Genomic DNA, 15,257 nt, shown 5'->3' on the forward strand with positions numbered 1-15,257 from the left:
AGAGGACTGACACTCACTATTTCTATGATTTGAACCTCTCCTGTGAGTCCAGTTTTAGATTCCGATGCTTCACTTCAGGTTTACTGTTTCCCTTGGACCTTCTTATTGACGATGAAACACAGAAACTGCATCCAAATGTAATACAATAGGCACAATGCCGACTTAAGTAAAAGAGGACTGGCACTCTCATTTTCTATGATTTGAACCTTTCCTCTGAGTCCAGTTTTAGATTCTGAGGTGTCACTTCAGGTTTACTGTATACCTTGCACCTTCTTATTGACGATGAAACACAGAAATTGCATCGGAATTAGTTCAAAAGGCACAATGCCGACTTACGTACAAGAGGACTGACACTCTAACTATCTATGATTTGAACCTCACCTGTGAGTCCAGTTCTAGATTCCGTTGCTTCACTTCAGGTTTACTGTATCCCTTGGACCTTCTAATTGACGATGAAACACAGTAATTGCATCCGAATTTAATACAATAGGCACAATGCCGACTTAAGTACAAGAGGACAGACACTCTAACTTTCTATGATTTGAACCTCTACTGTGAGTCCAGTTTTAGATTCCGATGCTTCACTTTATTTTTACTGTATACCTTGCACCTTCTTATTGACGATGAAACACAGAAATTGCATTCGAATTTAATACAAAAGGCGCAATGCCGTCTTATGTACAAGAGGACTGACAGTCTCACTTTCTATGATTTGAAACTCTCCTGTGTGTCCAGTGTCAGATTCCGATGCTTCACTTGAGGTTTACTGTATCCCTTGGACCTTCTTATTGACGATGAAACACAGAAATTGCATCCGGATTTAATACAAAAGGCACAATGCCGACTTATGTAAAAGAGGACTGACACTTTCTCCTTCTATGATTTGAACCTCTCATGTGAGTCCAGTTTGAGATTCCGATGCTTCACTTCAGGTTTACTGTATACACTGCACCTTCTTATTGACGATGAAATACAGAAATTGCATCCGAATTTAATACAACAGGCACAATGCTGACATAAGTACAAGAAGACTGACACTCTCACTTTCTATGATTTGAACCTCTCCTGTGAGTCCATTTTTAGATTCCGATGCTTCACTTCAGGTTTACTGTATCCCTTGGACCTTCTTATTGACGATGAAATATAGAAATTGCATACGAATTTAATACAAAAGGCACAATGCCGACTTAAGTACAAGCGGACTAACACTCTCTCTTTCTATGATATGAACCTCTCCTGTGAGTCCAGTTTTATATTCCGATGCTTCACTTCAGGTTGACTGTATCCCTTGGACATTCTTATTGACGATGAAACACAGAAATTGCATCCGAATTTAAAACAAAAGGCACAATGCCGTCTTAAGTGCAAGGGGATTGACACTCTCACTTTCAACGATTTGACCTCTCCTGTGAGTCCAGTTTTAGATTCCGATGCTTCACTTAGGTTTACCTTATCCCTTGGACCTTCTTATTGACGATGAAGCAAAGAAATTGCATCGGAATTTAATACAAAAGGCACAATGCAGACTTAAATACAAGAGGACAGACACTCTCACTTTCTATGATTTGAACATCTCCTGTGGACCAGTTTTAGAATACGATGCTTCACTTTAGGTTTACTGTATACCTTCTACCTTCTTCTTGACGATGAAACACAGAAATTTCATCCGAATTCAATGCAAAAGGCACAATGCCGACTTAAGTACAAGAGGACTGACACTCTCACCTTCTACGATTTGAACCTCTCCTGTGAGTCCAGTTTTGGATTCCGATGCTTCACTTCAGGTTTTCTGTATACTTTGCACCTTCTTATTGACGATGAAACACAGAAATTGCATCCGAATTTAATACAAAAGGCACAATGCCGACTTAAGTACAAGAGGACTGACACTCTCACTTTCTATGATTTGAACCTCTCCTGTGAGTCCAGTTTTAGATTCCGATGCTTCACTTCAGGTTTACTGTATCCCTTGGACCTTCGTATTGACGATGAAACACAGAAATTGCATCCGAATTTAATGCAAAAGGCACAATGCCGACTTAAGTAAAAGAGGACTGACACTCTCACTTTCTATGATGTGAACCTCTCCCGTGAGTCCAGTTTTAGATTCCGATGCTTCACTTCAGGTTTACTGCATCTCTTGAACTTTATTATTGACGATCAAACACAGAGTTTGCATCCGACTTTAATACAAAAGGCACAATGCCGACTTAAGTACAAGAGGACTAACACTCTAAATTTCCATGATTTGAACCTCTCCTGTGAGTCCAGTTTTAGATTCCGATGCTTCACTTTAGGTTTACTGTATACCTTGGACCTCCTTATTGACGATGAAACACAGAAATTGCATACGAATTTTATACAAAAGGCACAATGCCGACTTAAGTAAAAGAGGGCTGACACTCTCACTTTCAGTGATTTGAACCTCTCCTGTGAGTCCAGATTTAGATTCCGATGCTTCACTTCAGGTTTACTGTATACCTTGCACCTTTTTTTTGACGATGAAACACAGAAATTGCATCGGAATTAAATTCAAAAGTCACAATGCCGACTTAAGTACGAGAGGACTGACACTTTAACTTTCTAAGATTTGAACCTCACCTGTGAGTCCAGTTTTAGATTCCGATGCTTCACTTCAGGTTTACTGTATACCATGGACCTTCTTATTGGCGATGAAACACAAAAATTCCATCCGAATTTAGTACAAAAGGCACAATGCCGACTTAAGTACAAGAGGACTGACACTCTCCTTTTCTATGGTTTGAACCTCTCCTGTGAGTCCAGTTTTAGATTCCGATGCCTCACTTCAGGTTTACTGTATCCCTTGGACCTTCTTAATGACGATAAAACACAGAAATTGCATCCGAATTTAATACAAAAGGCACAATGCCGACATAAGTAAAAGAGGACTGACACTCTCACTTTCTATGATTTGAACTTCTCCTGTGAGTCCAGTTTTAGATTCCGATGCGTCCCTTCGGGTTTACCATATACCTTGCACCTTCTTATTGACGATGAAACACAGAAATTTCGTCGGAATTTAATACAAAAGGCACATTGCCGTCATAAGTACATGAGGACTGACACTCTAACTTTCTATGATTTGAACCTCTCCTGTGTGTCCAGTTTTAGATTCCGATGCTTCACTTCAGGTTTACTGTATACCTTGGACATTCTTATTGACGATGAAACACAGAAATTGCATCCGAATTTAATACAAAAGGCACATTGCCGACTTAAGTACAAGAGGACTGACACTCTCACTTTCTACGATTTGAACCTCTCCTGTGAGTCCAGTTTTAGAATTCGATGCTTCACGTCAAGATTACTGTATACCTTGCACCTTCTTATTGACGATGAAACACAATAATTGCATCCGAATTTAATACAAAAGGCACAATGCCGACTTAAGCACAAGAGGACTGACACTCTCACTTTGTATGATTTGAACCTCTCCTGTGAGTCCAGTTTCAGATTCCGATGCTTCACATCAGGTTAACTGTATACCTTGCACCTTCTTATTGACGATCAAACACAGAAATTGCATCCGAATTTAAAACAAAAGGCACAATGCCGTCTTAAGTGCAAGAGGATCGACACTCTCACTTTCAACGATTTGACCTCTCCTGTGAGTCCAGTTTTAGATTCCGATGCTTCACTTAGGTTTACTTTATCCCTTGGACCTTCTTATTGACGATGAAGCAAAGAAATTGCATCGGAATTTAATACAAAAGGCACAATGCAGACTTAAATACAAGAGGACAGACACTCTCACTTTCTATGATTTGAACATCTCCTGTGGACCAGTTTTAGATTCCGATGCTTCACTTTAGGTTTACTGTATACCTTCTACCTTCTTCTTGACGATGAAACACAGAAATTTCATCCGAATTTAATACAAAAGACACAATCCCGACTTAAGTACAAGAGGACTGACACTCACACTCACTATGATTTGAACCTCTCCTGTGATTCCAATTTAGATTCCAACGCTTCACTTCAGGTTTAGTGTATACCTTGCACCGTGTAATTGACTACGAAACACAAAAATTGCATCGGAATTAAATTCAAAAGCTACAATGCCTACTAAGGTACAAGAGGACTGACACTCTCACTTTCTACGATTTGAACCTCTCCTGTGAGTCCAGTTTTAGATTCCGATGCTTCACTTCAGATTTACTGTATACCTTGCACCTTCTTTTTGACGATGAAACACAGAAATTGCATCCGAATTTAATCCAAAATGCACAATGCCGACTTACGTACAAGAGGACTGACACTCTCACATTCTACGATTTGAACCTCTCCTGTGAGTCCAGTTTTAGATTCCTATGCTTCACCTGAGGTTTACTGTATACTTTGCACCTTCTTATTGACGATGAAACACAGAAATTGCATCCGAATTCAATACAAAAGGCACAATGCCGACTTAAGTACAAGAGGACTGACACTCTCACCTTCTACGATTTGAACCTCTCCTGTGAGTCCAGTTTTAGATTTCGATGCTTCACTTCAGGTTTTCTGTATACCTTGCACCTTCTTATTGACGATGAAACACAGAAATTGCGTCCGAATTTAATACAAAAGGCACAATGCCGACTTAAGTACAAGAGGACTGACACTCTCACTTTCTATGATTTGAACCTCTCCTGTGAGTCCAGTTTTAGATTCCGATGCTTCACTTCAGGTTTACTGTATCCCTTGGACCTTCGTATTGACGATGAAACACAGAAATTGCATCCGAATTTAATGCAAAAGGCACAATGCCGACTTAAGTAAAAGAGGACTGACACTCTCACTTTCTATGATGTGAACCTCTCCCGTGAGTCCAGTTTTAGATTCCGATACTTCACTTCAGGTTTACTGCATCTCTTGGACTTTCTTATTGACGATCAAACACAGAGTTTGCATCCGACTTTAATACAAAAGGCACAATGCCGACTTAAGTACAAGAGGACTAACACTTTATATTTCTATGATTTGAACCTCTCCTGTGAGTCCAATTTTAGATTCCGATGCTTCACTTTAGGTTTACTGTATACCTTGGACATTCTTATTGACGATGAAACACAGAAATTGCATCCGAATTTTATACAAAAGGCACAATGCCGACTTAAGTAAAAGAGGGCTGACACTCTCACTTTCTGTGATTTGAACCTCTCCTGTGAGTCCAGATTTAGATTCCGATGCTTCACTTCAGGTTTACTGTATACCTTGCACCTTTTTATTGACGATGAAACACAGAAATTGCATCGGAATTAAATTCAAAAGTCACAATGCCGACTTAAGTACGAGAGGACTGACACTTTAACTTTCAAAGATTTGAACCTCACCTGTGAGTCCAGTTTTAGATTCCGATGCTTCACTTCAGGTTTACTGTATACCATGGACCTTCTTATTGGCGATGAAACACAGAAATTGCATCCGAATTTAGTACAAAAGGCACAATGCCGACTTAAGTACAAGAGGACTGACACGCTCCTTTTCTATGGTTTGAACCTCTCCTGTGAGTCCAGTTTTGGATTCCGATGCCTCACTTCAGGTTTACTGTATCCCTTGGACCTTCTTATTGACGATAAAACACAGAAATTGCATCCGAATTTAATACAAATGGCACAATGCCGACATAAGTAAAAGAGGACTGACACTCTCACTTTCTATGATTTGAACTTCTCCTGTGAGTCCAGTTTTAGATTCCGATGCGTCACTTCGGGTTTGCCATATACCTTGCTCCTTCTTATTGACGATGAAACACAGAAATTTCATCGGAATTTAATACAAAAGGCACAATGCCGACATAAGTACATGAGGACTGACACTCTAACTTTCTATGATTTGAACCTCTCCAGGGAGGCCAGTTATAGATTCCGATGCTTCACTTCAGGTTGACTGTATCCCTTGGACCTTCTTATTGAGGATGAAATACAGAAATTGCATCCGAATTTAAAACAAAAGGCACAATGACCACTTAAGTACAAGAGGACCGACACTCTAAATGTCTATGTTTTGAACCTCTTCTGTGAGTCCAGTTTTAGATTCCGATGCTTCACTTCGGATTTACTGTATCCCTTGGACCTTCTTATTGACGATGAAATACAGAAATTGCATCAGAATTTAATACAAAAGGCACAATGCCGACTTAAGTACAAGAGGACTGACACTCTCACTCTCTATGATTTGAACCCCTCCTGTGATTTCAATTTAGATTCCAACTTTTCACTTCAGGTTTAATGTATACCTTGCACCGTCTAATTGACTATGAAACACAAAAATTGCATCCGAATTAAATTCAAAAGCCATAATGCCGACTTAAGTACAAGAGGACTGACACTCTCACTTTCTATGATTTGAACCTCTCCTGTGAGTCCAGTTCTAGATTCCGATGCTTCACTTTAGGTTTACTGTATCCCTTGGACCTTCGTATTGACGATGAAACACAGAAATTGCATCCGAATTTAATGCAAAAGGCACAATGCCGACTTAAGTAAAAGAGGACTGACACTCTCACTTCCAATGTAGTGAACCTCTCCCGTGAGTCCAGTTTTAGATTCCGATGCTTCAGTTCAGGTTTACTGCATCTCTGGGACTTTCTTATTGACGATGAAACACAGAGCTTGCATCCGACTTTAATACAAAAGGCACAATGCCGACTTAAACACAAGAGGACTAACACTCTAAATTTCTATGATTTGAACCTCTCCTGTGAGTCCAGTTTTAGATTCCGATGCTTCACTTTAGGTTTACTGTATACCTTGGACCTTCTTATTGACGATGAAACACAGAAATTGCATCCCAATTTTATACAAAAGGCACAATGCCGACTTAAGTAAAAGAGGGCTGACACTCCCACTTTCTGTGATTTGAACCTCTCCTGTGAGTCCAGAATTAGATTCCGATGCTTCACTTCATGTTTACTGTATACCTTGCACCTTTTTATTGACGATGAAACACAGAAATTGCATCGGAATTAAATTCAAAAGGCTCAATGCCGACTTAAGAACAAAAGGAATAACACTCTAACTCTCTATGATTTGAACCTCTCCTGTGAGTCCAGTTTTAAACTCCGATGCTTCACTACAGGTTTACTGTATACCTTCGACCTTCTTATTGGCGATGAAACACAGAAATTGCATCCGAATTTAGTACAAAAGGCACAATGCCGACTTAAGTACAAGAGGACTGACACTCTCCTTTTCTATGGTTTGAACCTCTCCTGTGAGCCCAGTTTTAGATTCCGATGCCTCACTTCAGGTCTACTGTATCCCTTGGACCTTCTTATTGACGATAAAACACAGAAATTGCATCCGAATTTAATACAAAATGCACAATGCCGACTTACGTACAAGAGGACTGACACTCTCACATTCTACGATTTGAACCTCTCCTGTGAGTCCAGTTTTAGATTCCTATGCTTCACCTGAGGTTTACTGTATACTTTGCACCTTCTTATTGACGATGAAACACAGAAATTGCATCCGAATTCAATACAAAAGGCACAATGCCGACATAAGTACATGAGGACTGACACTCTAACTTTCTATGATTTGAACCTCTCCTGGGAGGCCAGTTATAGATTCCGATGCTTCACTTCAGGTTGACTGTATCCCTTGGACCTTCTTATTGACGATGAAATACAGAAATTGCATCCGAATTTAAAACAAAAGGCACAATGACGACTTAAGTACAAGAGGACCGACACTCTAAATGTCTATGTTTTGAACCTCTCCTGTGAGTCCAGTTTCAGATTCCGATGCTTCACTTCGGATTTACTGTATCCCTTGGACCTTCTTATTGACGATGAAATACAGAAATTGCATCAGAATTTAATACAAAAGGCACAATGCCGACTTAAGTACAAGAGGACTGACACTCTCACTCTCTATGATTTGAACCCCTCCTGTGATTTCAATTTAGATTCCAACATTTCACTTCAGGTTTAATGTATACCTTGCACCGTCTAATTGACTATGAAACACAAAAATTGCATCCGAATTAAATTCAAAAGCCATAATGCCGACTTAAGTACAAGAGGACTGACACTCTCACTTTCTATTATTTGGACCTCTCCTGTGAGTCCAGTTTTAGATTCCGATGCTTCACTTTAGGTTTACTGTATCCCTTGGACCTTCGTATTGACGATCAAACACAGAAATTGCATCCGAATTTAATGCAAAAGGCACAATGCCGACTTAAGTAAAAGAGGATTGACACTCTCACTTTCAATGTAGTGAACCTCTCCCGTGAGTCCAGTTTTAGATTCCGATGCTTCACTTCAGGTTTACTGCATCTCTGGGACTTTCTTATTGACGATGAAACACAGAGTTTGCATCCGACTTTAATACAAAAGGCACAATGCCGACTTAAACACAAGAGGACTAACACTCTAAATTTCTATGATTTGAACCTGTCCTGTGAGTCCAGTTTTAGATTCCGATGCTTCACTTTAGGTTTACTGTATACCTTGGACCTTCTTATTGACGATGAAACACAAAAATTGCATCCCAATTTTATACAAAAGGCACAATGCCGACTTAAGTAAAAGAGGGCTGACACTCTCACTTTCTGTGATTTGAACCTCTCCTGTGAGTCCAGAATTAGATTCCGATGCTTCACTTCAGGTTTACTGTATACCTTGCACCTTTTTATTGACGATGAAACACAGAAATTGCATCGGAATTAAATTCAAAAGGCTCAATGCCGACTTAAGAACAAAAGGAATAACACTCTAACTCTCTATGATTTGAACCTCTCCTGTGAGCCCAGTTTTAGATTCCGATGCCTCACTTCAGGTCTACTGTATCCCTTGGACCTTCTTATTGACGATAAAACACAGAAATTGCATCCGAATTTAATACAAAATGCACAATGCCGACTTACGTACAAGAGGACTGACACTCTCACATTCTACGATTTGAACCTCTCCTGTGAGTCCAGTTTTAGATTCCTATGCTTCACCTGAGGTTTACTGTATACTTTGCACCTTCTTATTGACGATGAAACACAGAAATTGCATCCGAATTCAATACAAAAGGCACAATGCCGACATAAGTACATGAGGACTGACACTCTAACTTTCTATGATTTGAACCTCTCCTGGGAGGCCAGTTATAGATTCCGATGCTTCACTTCAGGTTGACTGTATCCCTTGGACCTTCTTATTGACGATGAAATACAGAAATTGCATCCGAATTTAAAACAAAAGGCACAATGACGACTTAAGTACAAGAGGACCGACACTCTAAATGTCTATGTTTTGAACCTCTCCTGTGAGTCCAGTTTTAGATTCCGATGCTTCACTTCGGATTTACTGTATCCCTTGGACCTTCTTATTGACGATGAAATACAGAAATTGCATCAGAATTTAATACAAAAGGCACAATGCCGACTTAAGTACAAGAGGACTGACACTCTCACTCTCTATGATTTGAACCCCTCCTGTGATTTCAATTTAGATTCCAACTTTTCACTTCAGGTTTAATGTATACCTTGCACCGTCTAATTGACTATGAAACACAAAAATTGCATCCGAATTAAATTCAAAAGCCATAATGCCGACTTAAGTACAAGAGGACTGACACTCTCACTTTCTATGATTTGAACCTCTCCTGTGAGTCCAGTTTTAGATTCCGATGCTTCACTTTAGGTTTACTGTATCCCTTGGACCTTCGTATTGACGATGAAACACAAAAATTGCATCCGAATTAATTCAAAAGCCATAATGCCGACTTAAGTACAAGAGGACTGACACTCTCACTTTCTATGATTTGAACCTCTCCCGTGAGTCCAGTTTTAGATTCCGATGCTTCACTTCAGGTTTACTGCATCTCTGGGACTTTCTTATTGACGATGAAACACAGAGTTTGCATCCGACTTTAATACAAAAGGCACAATGCCGACTTAAACACAAGAGGACTAACACTCTAAATTTCTATGATTTGAACCTCTCCTGTGAGTCCAGTTTTAGATTCCGATGCTTCACTTTAGGTTTACTGTATACCTTGGACCTTCTCATTGACGATGAAACACAGAAATTGCATCCCAATTTTATACAAAAGGCACAATGCCGACTTAAGTAAAAGAGGGCTGACACTCTCACTTTCTGTGATTTGAACCTCTCCTGTGAGTCCAGAATTAGATTCCGATGCTTCACTTCAGGTTTACTGTATACCTTGCACCTTTTTATTGACGATGAAACACAGAAATTGCATCGGAATTAAATTCAAAAGGCTCAATGCCGACTTAAGAACAAAAGGAATAACACTCTAACTCTCTATGATTTGAACCTCTCCTGCGAGTCCAGTTTTAAACTCCGATGCTTCACTACAGGTTTACTGTATACCTTGGACCTTCCTATTGGCGATGAAACACAGAAATTGCATCCGAATTTAGTACAAAAGGCACAATGCCGACTTAAGTACAAGAGGACTGACACTCTCCTTTTCTATGGTTTGAACATCTTCTGTGAGCCCAGTTTTAGATTCCGATGCCTCACTTCAGGTCTACTGTATCCCTTGGACCTTTTTATTGACGATAAAACACAGAAATTGCATCCGAATTTAATACAAAATGCACAATGCCGACTTACGTACAAGAGGACTGACACTCTCACATTCTACGATTTGAACCTCTCCTGTGAGTCCAGTTTTAGATTCCTACGCTTCACCTGAGGTTTACTGTATACTTTGCACCTTCTTATTGACGATGAAACACAGAAATTGCATCCGAATTCAATACAAAAGGCACAATGCCGACATAAGTACATGAGGACTGACACTCTAACTTTCTATGATTTGAACCTCTCCTGGGAGGCCAGTTATAGATTCCGATGCTTCACTTCAGGTTGACTGTATCCCTTGGACCTTCTTATTGACGATGAAATACAGAAATTGCATCCGAATTTAAAACAAAAGGCACAATGACGACTTAAGTACAAGAGGACCGACACTCTAAATGTCTATGTTTTGAACCTCTCCTGTGAGTCCAGTTTTAGATTCCGATGCTTCACTTCGGATTTACTGTATCCCTTGGACCTTCTTATTGACGATGAAATACAGAAATTGCATCAGAATTTAATACAAAAGGCACAATGCCGACTTAAGTACGAGAGGACTGACACTCTCACTCTCTATGATTTGAACCCCTCCTGTGATTTCAATTTAGATTCCAACTTTTCACTGCAGGTTTAATGTATACCTTGCACCGTCTAATTGACTATGAAACACAAAAATTGCATCCGAATTAAATTCAAAAGCCATAATGCCGACTTAAGTACAAGAGGACTGACACTCTCACTTTCTATGATTTGAACCTCTCCTGTGAGTCCAGTTTTAGATTCCGATGCTTCACTTCAGGTTTACTGTATCCCTTGGACCTTCGTATTGACGATGAAACACAGAAATTGCATCCAAATTTAATGCAAAAGGCACAATGCCGACTTAAGTAAAAGAGGACTGACACTCTCACTTTCTATGAAGTGAACCTCTCCCGTGAGTCCAGTTTTAGATTCCGATGCTTCACTTCAGGTTTACTGCATCTCTGGGACTTTCTTATTGACGATGAAACACAGAGTTTGCATCCGACTTTAATACAAAAGGCACAATGCCGACTTAAGTACAAGAGGACTAACACTCTAAATTTCTATGATTTGAACCCCTCCTGTGAGTCAAGTTTTAGATTCCGATGCTTCACTTTAGGTTTACTGTATACCTTGGACCTTCTTTTTGACGATGAAACACAGAAATTGCATCCGAATTTTATACAAAAGGCACAATGCCGACTTAAGTAAAAGAGGGCTGACACTCTCACTTTCTGTGATTTGAACCTCTCCTGTGAGTCCAGAATTAGATTCCGATGCTTCACTTCAGGTTTACTGTATACCTTGCACTTTTTATTGACGATGAAACACAGAAATTGCATCGGAATTATATTCAAAAGGCTCAATGCCGACTTAAGGACAAAAGGAATAACACTCTAACTCTCTATGATTTGAACCTCTCCTGTGAGTCCAGTTTTGAACTCCGATGCTTCACTTCAGGTTTACTGTATACCTTGGACCTTCTTATTGGCGATGAAACACAGAAATTGCATCCGAATTTAGTACAAAAGGCACAATGCCGACTTAAGTACAAGAGGACTGACACTCTCCTTTTCTATGGTTTGAACCTCTCCTGTGAGCCCAGTTTTAGATTCCGATGCCTCACTTCAGGTCTAATGTAGCCCTTGGACCTTCTTATTGACGATAAAACACAGAAATTGCATCCAAATTTAATACAAAATGCACAATGCCGACTTACGTACAAGAGGACTGACACTCTCACATTCTACGATTTGAACCTCTCCTGTGAGTCCAGTTTTAGATTCCTATGCTTCACCTGAGGTTTACTGTATACTTTGCACCTTCTTATTGACGATGAAACACAGAAATTGCATCCGAATTCAATACAAAAGGCACAATGCCGACTTAAGTACAAGAGGACTGACACTCTCACCTTCTACGATTTGAACCTCTCCTGTGAGTCCAGTTTTAGATTCCGATGCTTCACTTCAGGTTTTCTGTATACCTTGCACCTTCTTATTGACGATGAAACACAGAAATTGCGTCCGAATTTAATACAAAAGGCACAATGCCGACTTAAGTACAAGAGGACTGACACTCTCACTTTCTATGATTTGAACCTCTCCTGTGAGTCCAGTTTTAGATTCCGATGCTTCACTTCAGGTTTACTGTATCCCTTGGACCTTCGTATTGACGATGAAACACAGAAATTGCATCCGAATTTAATGCAAAAGGCACAATGCCGACTTAAGTAAAAGAGGACTGACACTCTCATTTTCTATGATGTGAACCTCTCCCGTGAGTCCAGTTTTAGATTCCGTTGCTTCACTTCAGGTTTACTGCATCTCTTGGACTTTCTTATTGACGATCAAACACAGAGTTTGCATCCGACTTTAATACAAAAGGCACAATGCCGACATAAGTACAAGAGGACAAACACTCTAAATTTCTATGATATGAACCTCTCCTGTGAGTCCAATTTTAGATTCCGATGCTTCACTTTAGGTTTACTGTATACCTTGGACATTCTTATTGACGATGAAACACAGAAATTGCATCCGAATTTTATACAAAAGGCACAATGCCGACTTAAGTAAAAGAGGGCTGACACTCTCACTTTCTGTGATTTGAAACTCTCCTGTGAGTCCAGATTTAGATTCCGATGCTTCACTTCAGGTTTACTGTATACCTTGCACCTTTTTATTGACGATGAAACACAGAAATTGCATCGGAATTAAATTCAAAAGTCACAATGCCGACTTAAGTACGAGAGGACTGACACTTTAACTTTCTAAGATTTGAACCTCACCTGTGAGTCCAGTTTTAGATTCCGATGCTTCACTTCAGGTTTACTGTATACCATGGACCTTCTTATTGGCGATGAAACACAGAAATTGCATCCGAATTTAGTACAAAAGGCACAATGCCGACTTAAGTACAAGAGGACTGACACTCTCCTTTTCTATGGTTTGAACCTCTCCTGTGAGTCCAGTTTTAGATTCCGATGCCTCACTTCAGGTTTACTGTATCCCTTGGACCTTCTTATTGACGATAAAACACAGAAATTGCATCCGAATTTTATACAAAAGGCACAATGCCGACTTAAGTAAAAGAGGACTGACACTCTCACTTTCTATGAAGTGAACCTCTCCCGTGAGTCCAGTTTTAGATTCCGATGCTTCACTTCAGGTTTACTGCATCTCTGGGACTTTCTTATTGACGATGAAATACAGAGTTTGCATCCGACTTTAATACAAAAGGCACAATGCCGACTAAAGTACAAGAGGACTAACACTCTAAATTTCTATGATTTGAACCTCTCCTGTGAGTCCAGTTTTGAACTCCGATGCTTCACTTCAGGTTTACTGTATTCCTTGGACCTTCTTATTGACGATGAAACACAGAAATTGCATCCGAATTTTATACAAAAGGCACAATGCCGACTTAAGTAAAAGAGGGCTGACACTCTCACTTTCTGTGATTTGAACCGTCTCCTGTGAGTCCAGAATTAGATTCCGATGCTTCACTTCAGGTTTACTGTATACCTTGCACCTTTTTATTGACGATGAAACACAGAAATTGCATCGGAATTAAATTCAAAAGGCTCAATGCCGACTTAAGAACAAAAGGAATAACACTCTAACTCTCTATGATTTGAACCTCTCCTGTGAGTCCAGTTTTGAACTCCGATGCTTCACTTCAGGTTTACTGTATTCCTTGGACCTTCTTATTGGCGAAGAAACACAGAAATTGCATCCGAATGTAGTACAAAAGGCACAATGCCGACTTAAGTACAAGAGGACTGACACTCTCCTTTTCTATGGTTTGAACCTCTCCTGTGAGCCCAGGTTTAGATTCCGATGCCTCACTTCAGGTCTACTGTATCACTTGGACATTCTTATTGCCGATGAAACACAGAAATTGCATCCGAATTTAATACAAAAGGCACAATGCCGACTTAAGTAAAAGAGGACTGACACTCTCTCTTTCTATGATTTGAACCGCTCCTGTGAGTCCAGTTTCAGATTCAGATGCTTCACTTAAGGTTTACGGTATGCCTTGTACCTTCTTATTGACAATGAAACACAGAAATTGCATCCGAATTTAATACAAAAGGCACAATGCCGACTTAAGTACGTGAGGACTGACACTCTCACTTTCTGTTTTTTGAACCTCTCCTGTGAGTCCAGTTTTAGATTCCGATGCTTCACTTCATGTTTACTGTATCCCTTGGACCTTCTTATTGACGATGAAACACAGAAATTGCATCCGAATTTATTACAAAAGGCACAATGCTGACATAAGTACAAGAGGACTGACACTCTCACATTCTATGATTTGACCTCTCCTGTGAGTCCAGTTTCAGATTCAGATGCTTCACTTCAGGTTAACTGTATACCTTGCACCTTCTTATTGACGATGAAATACAGAAATTGCATCTGAATTAAATACAAAAGGCACAATGCCGACTTATGTACAAGCGGACTGACACTCTCTCTTTCTATGATATGAACCTCTCCTGTGAGTCCAGTTTTAGATACCGATGCTTCACTTCAGGTTTACTGTATCACTTGGACATTCTTATTGCCGATGAAACACAGAAATTGCATCCGAATTTAATACAAAAGGCACAATGCCGACTTAAGTAAAAGAGGACTGACACTCTCTCTTTCTATGATTTGAACCGCTCCTGTGAGTCCAG

This window comes from Schistocerca americana, chromosome 6, assembly GCF_021461395.2.
Source record: "Schistocerca americana isolate TAMUIC-IGC-003095 chromosome 6, iqSchAmer2.1, whole genome shotgun sequence".
NCBI classification, from domain to species: domain Eukaryota; kingdom Metazoa; phylum Arthropoda; class Insecta; order Orthoptera; family Acrididae; genus Schistocerca; species Schistocerca americana.